We start from the raw sequence: 11168 nt of genomic DNA on the forward strand, positions 1-11168 counted from the left end.
TGATGCTCTCATCTTCCACAATAAGGCTATTTTACTAGAACAATCAGTAAAAAAAAAAAATAATAAAGTGAAATCTTTCAGGAGAAGGAGAGAGATTTTGTCCACCTACCACTGATTCGTCTTCCCTCTCTCTGCTCCCTCCTTTGCCCTGAATCTTGTCCACTAAACCCACAGACTGCCCCAGTGATCTACAAGTTTTCTACATCTTTGTATATTTCATAACATGTGGTTTCCCCCTCTTAGGAAGTGTTGCTTCTTGAGGCTGTTAGATTTACTTCAAGAAAGCACTTAACACAGTTCCTTAGTAAATGTGTGAGAAAATAAGGCATCACTCTAAACATCACATCTACAATAGCTCATTTAAGCATCACAGCAGACTTTTAGAGTGGTTGTTTGAAGGATTTGTTATTATTCCCTTTTTTATAGCCTCAGCATTATTTGGTAGCTTGTTCAAGGTTTCCAAGTGCAGTTGACTAAATATGTATCCCCAGAAATTCATATGTTAAAACTCTAACTCCAATGTGATGGTATTAGGAGGCGGGGATGTTGGGAAATAATTAGGTTTACATCAGGTCGTGACGGTGGAATCCTCAGAGCAGGATTAGTGCCCTTACAAGAAGAGGGAGAGACATCAGGGTCTGTCTCCATCAAGGGAGAACACAGCCAGAAGGCAGTCCTCTGCAAGCCAGGAAGCCAGTTCTCACCAGGAACCCACTCTGCTGGCACCTTGATCTTGGACTTCTAGCCTCCACAGCTGTGAAAATGAATACCATGTTGCTTAAGCCACCTATCCATGGTATTTTGTTAGAGCAGCCTGAAGGGACGAAGACACAGAACTAGTGTTTTAGCCAATACGGGCTTCCCTAGTGGCCCAGACAGTGAAGAATCTGCCTGTAATACCGGAGACCCAGGTTCGATCCCTGGGTCAGGAAGACCCCTGGGAGAAGGGAATGGCTACCCACTCCAGTATTCTTGCCTGGAGAATCCCATGGACAGAGGAGCCTGGCAGGCTATAGTCTATGAGGTCACTGGAGTAATAAACTAACTGCAAAATCTCAGCAGCTTAACACAACCAACAAATGTTTATTTGCTGCTTGCACAGAGCACAGAGCAAGTCAACGGCGAGAGGAGGGGGCCTCTGCTCCACAGTTTCCCAGGGACAGCTGCCATCTCGTATCTGCAGCAGCCAGGACATGTGGTCTTTACGGCCTTGGCAACAAGGCTACATGGGACCGAGCAACTCTCTCCAGTTACCCCAGGCTTCACAGTCATGCTGCTTAGGGCCTACTGGGCAGAACTACTCCCAGGGCTCCTAAGAGATCTTCCTACATGCCCACAGGAGGAAAAGGAAATAGGACCTACTGGCCACATAGCATTGTCCACACAACCAGTGTGTGGTGAAACCAGAACCCAACAGCAGATCCTTAAGTTCCCCAAATCCTTGCTTTTTCCACTACAATGTTTTTGGCCTCCCCAAACTGACAGAATTTGCTTTACATTTTAAAAAAAGGAATTTTTGTGACAGAATAATTTATAGACTGTGACTCTTCAAGGAAACTGGTAGGGAAAACGGCCATAGTGAATGCTTTAGATTTGCAAAACCAGTCACGTATGAATGTGAGAGTCAGACCCTGAAGAAGGCTGAGTGCTGGAGAATTTATGCTCTTGTACTGTGGTGTTGGAGAAGACTCTTGAGAGTCCCTTGGACTGAAAGGAGAACCAACCAGTCCATCCTAAAGGAAATCAGTCCTGAATATTCACTGGAAGGACTGATGCTGAAGCTGAAACTCCAAATACTTTGGCTCCCTGATGCGAAGAGCTGACTCATTGGAAAAGACCCTGATGCTGGGAAAGATTGAAGGCAGGAGGAGAAGGGGACGACAGAGGATGAGATGGTTGGATAGCATCACCGACTCGATGGACATGAGTTTGAGCAAGCTCTGGGAGATGGTGAAGGTCAGGGAGAAGCCTGGCGTGCTGCAGTCCACCGGGTCGCAGAGTCAGACACGACTTAGTGACTGAACAAAGCATCACAAGATGGCCTCATAGAAAACCTTAAGCACAGGCAGTGACACCTCTACAAGTTGTACCCAAAGGGTAAATATCTTTGAGACGTTAACATCACTCCAGAGTCTAAGGGAAAATCCACTGGGGATGCAAATCTTCAAGGAGAAGATTCTGATATGCTATTAACCAACCATCCTAGTCCATCAGGACTCTCCTCGCATTAGCCCTGAGTTCCACTTCCCAGGACACCTGCTCGGTCACCTGGTTGTACATTGATACTTTTTCTCCCTGACAGCTTCTCAAGGCATGATCTCAAGTGGCTCAGTCATCTCTGCATGAAAATGCACAGTGATCTGAGAAAGTAAAGTTGGCCCTACATCCAAGAAAAACCCGGGTGGAAATAGCACGTGAGAATAAAACTCTCCCACGGGAAAGGGCTCGGGAAGCTCCTCTCTGGATATTGGCTGACTTCAGCAAAGTGGTCCTCTTCAAGGAGCTGGGGGAAAAAAAGACTATGACTCTGCTTCTACTGCTGCGTCCTGATGTGCAGGAGGCTTTTCCCAGCCAAACATCAAGGATTCATCCTGAGTTTATAGATGCATCAACACCTCCATCGTTTTCAAGTCAAATATCATTAAAACCATTCAAGTCTGGTGTCATCTTGAATTTGTGCTATTTCTTGACAAGCATGTACACACAAATGCACACACACAGAAGCACATACAGGCCTTTGCACTTTTTCCTACTGCATTTTGTTTTGTGAGTTTTGGCTTAGCGCTCCATTTGCGAAGTTGGATTTGGTAAGCACTTTGACCTATCCACGCTCCACCATCTCCAGGTTAAAGGGCAGAGTCCACAGTCAGGCTCTCAGAATCCTGCTAAAGAAAAGCTGCCCTTTTGGCCCTAATTCACACAGCCCTGCTTTACACAAGTGCTCTGATCCAGCCATTTCATTCCCTGGACCACTCTTAGGCTTGATTCTTCTGGCTCTGACTGTCTATATTGCCCTTCCCACCTCTTGTGTACTTGGCCAAATCCTAAATCCAAGATTCAGATTAGATTCTGGTTAGGTGGTGGCTTCTCTGCTATTTTCTGTAAATTCTTCCCAAAGTCCAGTAGCAGACCTTACAGATACAATTCAATTAACAACCAGTTCTAATCTGTCTTGTAAATCCCTTCTTTCTCACATTTATATACTTAAGACTATTCAACATTTATTTACTTTGTGATTTGCTCCCAAGTCTGCGTTGCAAACTACTTAAGGAGAAGGGCAAACCTTGGCCACTCTTTCTGTCTGCTGAGTTATGTGCACCCATTGTCTGCACATGGTTAAAGGCTCAATAAATGTACACTTATGTATTAGTGGGCTTCCCAGGTGGCACTAGGTAAAGAAATCACCTGCTAATGCAGGAGACATAAGAGTTTTGATCCCTGGGTTGGGAAGATTCCCTGGAGGAGGCCATGGCAACCCATTCCAGTATTCTTGCCTGGAGAATCTCATGGACAGAGGAGCCAGGCGGGCTATACAGTCCATAGGCTCGCAAAGAGTCGGACATGACTGAGGCAACTTAGCACGATGTACTAGTATGAATCCTTGATGCAAGGAAATACCTACCAGAGCGTGTTTGAAGAATATGATGTCATGAATATCATCCTATAACTCCCTCTCAAGACAACATAGATAGAAAAAGAAAAACCTTTTTTATCCCCTTAAGAATTAGGACCTGAGAAAATTCACGAGGAGTCGATTTCCTGATTAGCAGACTTCCACGGCTGTGCTTCCTTCCCCGTCCTCCATGGCTGGTACCTGGGGACAGAATGGCCAGGAGTCAAATAGGAAGTAGATTCAGTGTTTGGAATTGAAATATTGCTGGAGTTGAGCCATGGATCCAGGTCCTCAAGACATCCAAGCTTTAAGAAGCCTGCTGCTAAGTCACTTCAGTCATGTCCGACTCTGTGTGACCCCATAGACAGCAGCCCACCAGGCTCCCCTGTCCCTGGGATTCTCCAGGCAAGAACACTGGAGTGGGTTGCCATTTCCTTCTCCAATGCATGAAAGTAAAAAGTGAAAGTGAATTCGCTCAGTTGAGTCTGACTCTTAGCGATCCCATGGACTGCAGCCTACCAGGCTCCTCCATCCATGGGAGTTTCCAGGCAAGAGTACTGGAGTGGGTCGCCATTGCCTTCTCCATTAAGAAGCCTGAGAGGTAACGAACTGGGTAAATATGGGTCCAAGGGAGGGGAGGGCACAAAGGGAGGGAAGGTCTTGGGAAGTAAGAACTAAACACGATTCAAGCGTTCTTGGTCACTTCCAGAGTCAAGGGACACGTGTAACAGAAGGTCTGTCAGTCCCTGCCTGTCTTTCCACTAGGAGTTTCAGGCCTATCTCAACCCTTGGCCGATGAGCGTCAATCCTGGTCCATTAAGAACCCCATCCCAGGGGCCTCCCTGGTGGACCAGTGTTTAAGACTTCACCAGTGCAGGGGCATGCAGGTTTAACCCCTGGTTGGGGGCCTAAGATCCCATATGCCTCGAAGCCAAAAAAAAAAAAAAATCCTAAAACATAAGACAGAAGCAATACCGTAACAAATTCAATGAAGAATTTTTAAATGGTCCACGGTTTTAAAAAATCTTTTTTAAACCACTGGCAACTTAAAAAAAAAAAAGGAACTTCATCCCATAGCTAACTGAGTCTAGGTGTATGGGTTTGTCTAAGTCCATTCATTCACTGGGGACCAGCAGTGTCCCAGGGCTGGCATGAGCATTGAGGGGGACATCTCTTGTTTATATCCCTCTGTGTATCCTGACAGCTGCTCTCCTGGCCTTTCTGCCTGGGTCTCTAAGCAGACCCAGTACCCCTGCCAGTTATCCTTGGGGCCTGAGCTTGGGTCTGAATCCTCCCGGCACAGCAGCCTGCTCACTGACACCCCTCTGCCCACAGCTTCTGCCTGGCGTTCATCCTCAGACTCAGATTTTCTTGCAGTTTCTCCTCATGTATCAGCAAACCCTTCTGGCTTTTGACCAAGAAACACAAAGACATTTTGAGCTGTTCATTCACAAAATAAACACTTACTGAGTACCCACCCAATGCCAGGCATCCAGGGACCCCGTAGTAAATAAATCAGATGCATCCCTGTCCAGAGGGAGACCACTGTCTCATGGGACACAGACATTAAGCACATCATTGCCAAATAACTCATTCATCATGCAGCCAGAGGGATCTCATCTTCTTTCGCTATCCGAGTCACTCTTTCCTCTACTATGCAAAGAACCCTAATTCTGAGAATTCTAGGGAGATGCTGATGGATGATGCAGATTCTCTCTGGTCGCTGCTGGTTCTCAAGCACTCTTAGCTTCCTTTTTATAATTTCTTCATGCCGCCCCTGATCTCTCCAGCCTGTTTTGGCCCCAAACAAGAATGTATGGTCCTTTCTCCTCTCTCCTAAAGACAAAAGACACAGCTGCTGAGTTTGAGAGATTTTACTGAAAATATGAAGATGACATAGGGAAATTACAACCTAAAAAGAAACATTCAGCTTTCACTGTCTCCAGAATCCATCCAACATTATGGCCGGTTCCCACTGCCACCTCTCTCCTTAGCTCTATGTCTTCCCCTGGTTGCTGGTACCAGGGTCTTCCCTCCTTTTAACCAGGCGGGAGTCTCCTCTCATTGTGAACTCACTTCTCCCATCTCACCCCCTGAAGACAGCCATTTACATGGTAAGAACCAAAGATGACCCATCAACTTTGCAATGAAACTACTCACTACGACTTGCCATACATCAGCCTGCATTCATTCATTCTTTCACTTCAGAAATAATTACTGGGGTTTCTCTGGTGGCTCAGTGGTAAAGGATCCACCTGCCCATGCAGGCAATACGAGTTCGATCCCTCTTTGGGGAAGATCCCACATGCCTCAGAACAACTAAGTCTGTGTGCCACAACTACCGTGCCTGGAAGTTGCAACTACTGAGCTCACAGGCCTCAACTATTGAAGCCCACACACCTTAGAGCCCATGCTCTGCAACAAGAGAAGCCAGCACAACGAGAAGGTTGTGCATCACAACCAGAGAAATGCCAAAAATAAATAATAAATAAGTACAGTTATTTTAAAAAACAAATAATTACTGAACATGAAGTTTATACTGGGCATTGCACTAGGCTAGGACAAAAAAAAAAAAAACAGCAAACAAGACAGACTAGATAGACCCTTCCCTCCCGGAGGAGACAAACAATAAAGAAGTAAACTAGAAACTTCGACAATTGAAGCTTTTAGTGTTTTTTATTAAAACTTTCAAAAAACCAGGATGATATGATAGATGGGAGTCTCAGAATGTTGGAAATATCACTTTGGAAAGGATAGGTAAGAGAATTCTCTCCGAGGAGGTGACCCTTGGGATAAGCCTGAGAGATACAGGGTTGGACTTTGCAAGGCAGAACTCAATGACTCAATGCCCCCCTCAAAGCTTGTGCCAGCCCTGGGACACTGGTGGTCCCCAGTGAATGAATGGACTTAGACAAACAGATCCACCTAGACTCAGTTAGTTGTGGGATGGAGTTCCTTTTATTTTTTATTTTTATTTTTTTTCATGATTAAGAAGTTGAATATTTTATTATTAAATTGTTTATTCTCCTGCAAGGCTGTTACTTCACTGTATAAAAATAGCACCAGCAAACACAGTACATTGCAAAATTAAGATAGTAATATTCTTCATTGGATACTATACAACTAACAAACTTTTCTCCACTGGCAGTTATTTCTAGTGGGAAGATAATTTTGACCCAAATCCAAGGATAGCTGTAAGCAAGTTACAGTGTCATATAAGGTTTAAGATAACCATGTTATCCTTGAATTACATAATTTTTGTAATTAGTTTTACCAGAGATAATTTCAGGAATTCTGAATATTGTAACTGGAGCCTAGCCTAAAAATCACAGGATGCTGTGGAAAGATGCACAGTGTTTATCTGAAGTCATTAGGAAGTTAAGGGGTATTTTCTTCAGGAAACATTGTTACAAGTAGTTTCTTTTGCTAAAAGTTGCTTTTTAAATAGCTATCCACCACTAATTTAAGACAACTATGCTAGATTAAGTTGTTTCAAAGTAGTTTATTTAGGGGTTCCATTTTCACTCCTCAATAGATTTTATGTATTTCTCATATGCTTCTTCACTCATTAGTTCATCTAGTTCTGAAGGGTTACTGAATGTCATCTTGATCAGCCAACCATCTTCATAACAAGACTTGTTGACAAGTCCTGGATTTTCTGCTAGAGCTTTATTAATTTCAGTTACTTCTCCTGATAGAGGAGAATAGAGTTCACTAGCAGCTTTCACACTTTCCAAAGCACCAAACTCCTCTTGTTTGTTCACCTTTGTCCCAACTTCAGGCAGACTACAGTAAACAACATCTCCCAAAGCTTCCTGTGCAAAATTGCTGATTCCCACTGTTCCAACACCATTTTCTGTTGTTACCCATTCATGTTTTTCTGTGAATTTCCGCACCGACAGCAGAGCAGGGCCGGTGCGCAGCGTCCAGATGGCACCGGGTCGCAGTCCCTAGGGCCGCAGCGAGCAGGGCGCGCTGGGTGCCGAGATGGCGCGCAGGCTGCAGACGGCGGCCCGCATGCTCCACACCACGCGCAGCGCCATGTTCGCACCTGGAGTTCCTTTAAAAAAAAAAAAAACACTTATCTAAGGTGTCAGCAAAGTAGAGGCAACAACATTTATTTTGAAATTTTTTTAATCTAATATATTTTAAAGGACACAGCAATAGGCACCTTGGGCAGAATTAGAGTTCTGTCTCCCTTACATATATTTTAAAGTTTAATACTGTTTTTATTTTTTTTTACAAGGGCAGATTAGAGCCCTCAATATTTTCAGGGATTAGAACCTCTGAAGTCTTATTCAGCCCTAGGGGAAAGCTGAAAAGTCTGTCCCAGGCAAAGAAAGAGAAGACCAAAGTTCCTGCGGCTGGAAAGAGTGTGGCCTCTTCTGGAGGTAGGAAGAAGGGACAAGAACTGTATGATTGAGGTGGGAGCTAAAACCGGTGGGAGACAGGGGCATGTCCCAGACAGGGGGTGGTTTCTAAACATTGGGTTATGTGTTTAAATTAGGAGAATTCCCTAATTTTTTTTTTTTAATTTCTGATGCCTAGGCCTGACCCCAGGCCTAGGAGGGTGGGGGCTTCCCTGGTGAATCAGATGGTAAATAATCTGTTGTGATACAGGAGATCCAAGTTTGATCCTTGGGTCGGGAAGCCCTCCTGGAGAAGCAACCCACTCCAGTATTTTAGCCTGGAGAATCCCATGGAGAGAGGAACCTGGCGGGCTACAGTCCATGGAGTCACAAAGAGTCGGACACGACTAAGAGAGTAACACACACATGGGATGGGGGGTTGTGAAGTTGGCATTTTTTAAAGTTCCTCAGGTGATTCCAAGTTGTAGCCAGGATTAAGACCACTGACATGGGGCCTTGTAACCAATTAGAGAAAAGGAAAAGTGAAGGTGAAAAATACAGACCCTCGAGTCAGACAATCTGGTTTTGAATCCCATTTCTGCCACTGACTAGCTGTGTGATCCAAAGCACACTACTTAAGCTTTCTGTTCCTCAGTTTACCCATCTGAAAAGTGGGGACAGTAGTTTACCCACTTTGTAGAGTTGTTTGTAGGATTAACGAGGTAATACATACATGTATTAAGGATGCAAAGACTCTAGCTTTGACTATTCTTTGTGAGCAGCTTAGCTCAGGTGGGAGGTGCTAGAGGAGAAAAGACAGAGTCAAATTACATATTCGGAAACAAACAAACAAGACTTGCAGAGTCAAATAACATATTTGGAAACAAACAAGACTTGCTGAAAACTGGCTGAAAGAGATGAGGCAAAGAAGGGAATAAAAGCTGGTTTCCATGTTTGGGACTTTAAAAATTGGGAAGGAAGTAGTTAAATTTTTACCTAGATTGGAAAGACTAGGAGAGGAATACATTTTGAAAAAGAAAATCAGAAAGTTCCATTTTTATGTGTTTATTACGTTAAAGACACTATATTAGACACCCAAGAAGAGATACCAAGACAGCTTAATATGTCACCCTGGAGCTCAGATTTCAGAATCATCAGCATATAGCACTCCATCCAACATGGTAGACATTAGCCACACTTACAAGGCTATTTAATTTAAGCTTAGATTAATTAAAATTGAATCAAATTAAACATTCAGTTCATCAGACACTTTAGCCACATTTCAAGTGTTCAACAGCCACATGAAGCTAGCGGCTACCATGCTGGATTTAGAACATTTAAATCCAGTGCAGATTTAGAACATTTCCATCACTTCAGAAATTCCTATAGGAAAGCACCGTGCCTCAATCCACGGAATAACAGGAAATCCTCTATGAAGTGGTTCACAATTTTGGCTATACATTGGAATCACCCCAGGAATTAGGAATCAGTTCATCTGGGTGAACTTCCAGGCAAAAGTAATTACTAAAAGCTGCCAGGATGATTCTAAAGTAGAGTCAGAGCTGAAAACCCCAGACCTACGGAGATAATACAGGTGGAGAAGCAGGTTATGATAGAACTCTACGGTACCCTAATCTCAAGGGCAGTGATTCTCAATCTTCACTGAACACTGGAATCAGCTTTAAATATTACTAATGCCTGGGTCCTGCTTGGAGGGATTTCTGATTTAATTGGTCTAGAATGCAGCCTGGTCTTCAGAAATTTTAGAAGCTATCCAGTTACTGTAATGGGTATTCAAGACTGAGAACCACTGGCTGAGAGAGGAGAAAGATATAATGAAGAAGAGCTAGGAAGAAGCAACTAGCACAGTACGATGAAAAAAAAAAAGAAGAGAGTGCAGTGACCCTGAAGCAGACAGAAAATGTTTCCAGAAGGAAGAAATGGTTCTATCTATCTGTTGAAGGACAAAATTCAGTTTATTTAGTAAGCTTCCCAGTAGACTTTATTGGGATGGTGCTAATGGGAGCCATTTGGAAGTGAGTCAAAGAATGAATGGTTGATGAAGAAATACCGTGATTGTAGACAACTGTTAGTAAACAGTTCCAGTTATGAAGAGAGGCAAAGAATGCTGGCAGCAGCTCGACAGTGATTTGGGGTCATGGACTAGGTTTTTTAAGATGCAGATATTAGAGTATGTATGTTGAGGGATGCCATAATAAAAGAGAAAATGATTATTCAGGAAAGAGGAAGGCTCGGGCAGGAAGTTGACTTCCCATCCCAAATCCCGAGCCTCCCTCCTACTTGCTTAAAAATCCCCAGGGCTTTTCAAGTCCCCAGGGCTGTTGTCCTTTCCCCAGTTCAAAGGTTAGCTTTAGCCAGTGGTTCTCAAACTTTAGCATGTGTCAGAATGACCTACAGGGCTTTTAGAAACACAAACAGCTACTCCTGCATCCAGAATTTCTGATTCAGTAGGTTTGGAGTAGGGCTCCAAAACAACAACAACAAAAAATCTACTTTTCTCCTGAGTTCTCAGGTAACACTGTTCTTGCCCCAGGAAGAATCTTTGAGAACCACTAATCTAAGGAGTACGTCAAGGCTGTATATTGTCCCCCTGCTTATTTAACTTCTATGCAGAGTACATCATGAGAAATGCTGGGCTGGAAGAAGCACAAGCTGGAATCAAGAGTGCCGGGAGAAATATCAATAACCTCAGATATGCAGATGACACCACCCTTATGGCAGAAAGTGAAGAGGAACTAAAAAGCCTCTTGAAGAAAGTGAAAGAGAAGAGTGAAAAGGTTGGCTTAAAGCTCAACATTCAGAAAATGAAGATCATGGCATCTTGTCCCATCACTTCATGGGAAATAGATGGGGAAACAGTGGACACAGTGTCAGACTTTATTTTGGGGGGCTCCAAAATCACTGCAGATGGTGATTGCAGCCATGAAATTAAAGACGCTTACTCCTTGGAAGAAAAGTTATGACCAGCCTAGATAGCATGTTCAAAAGCAGAGACATTACTTTGCCAACTAAGGTCCATCTAGTCAAGGCTATGGTTTTTCCTGTGGTCATGTATGGATGTGAGAGTTGGACTGTGAAGAAAGCTGAGCGCCGAAGAATTGATGCTTTTGAACTGTGGTGTTGGAGAAGACTCTTGGGAGTCCCTTGGACTGCAAGGAGATCCAACCAGTCCATTCTGAAGGAGA

At 43.8% G+C, this 11168-nt stretch overlaps 1 pseudogene; it reads right to left on the bottom strand.

Moving 5' to 3' along the window:
• Window positions 1-7095: 7095 nt before the first annotated feature.
• LOC120880022 lies at window positions 7096-7656 on the bottom strand (annotated as a pseudogene).
• Between the last annotated feature and the right edge of the window lie 3512 nt (window positions 7657-11168).

Source organism: Oryx dammah, unplaced genomic scaffold (genome assembly GCF_014754425.2).
Source record: "Oryx dammah isolate SB20612 unplaced genomic scaffold, SCBI_Odam_1.1 HiC_scaffold_21, whole genome shotgun sequence".
Taxonomy (NCBI): Eukaryota; Metazoa; Chordata; class Mammalia; order Artiodactyla; family Bovidae; genus Oryx; species Oryx dammah.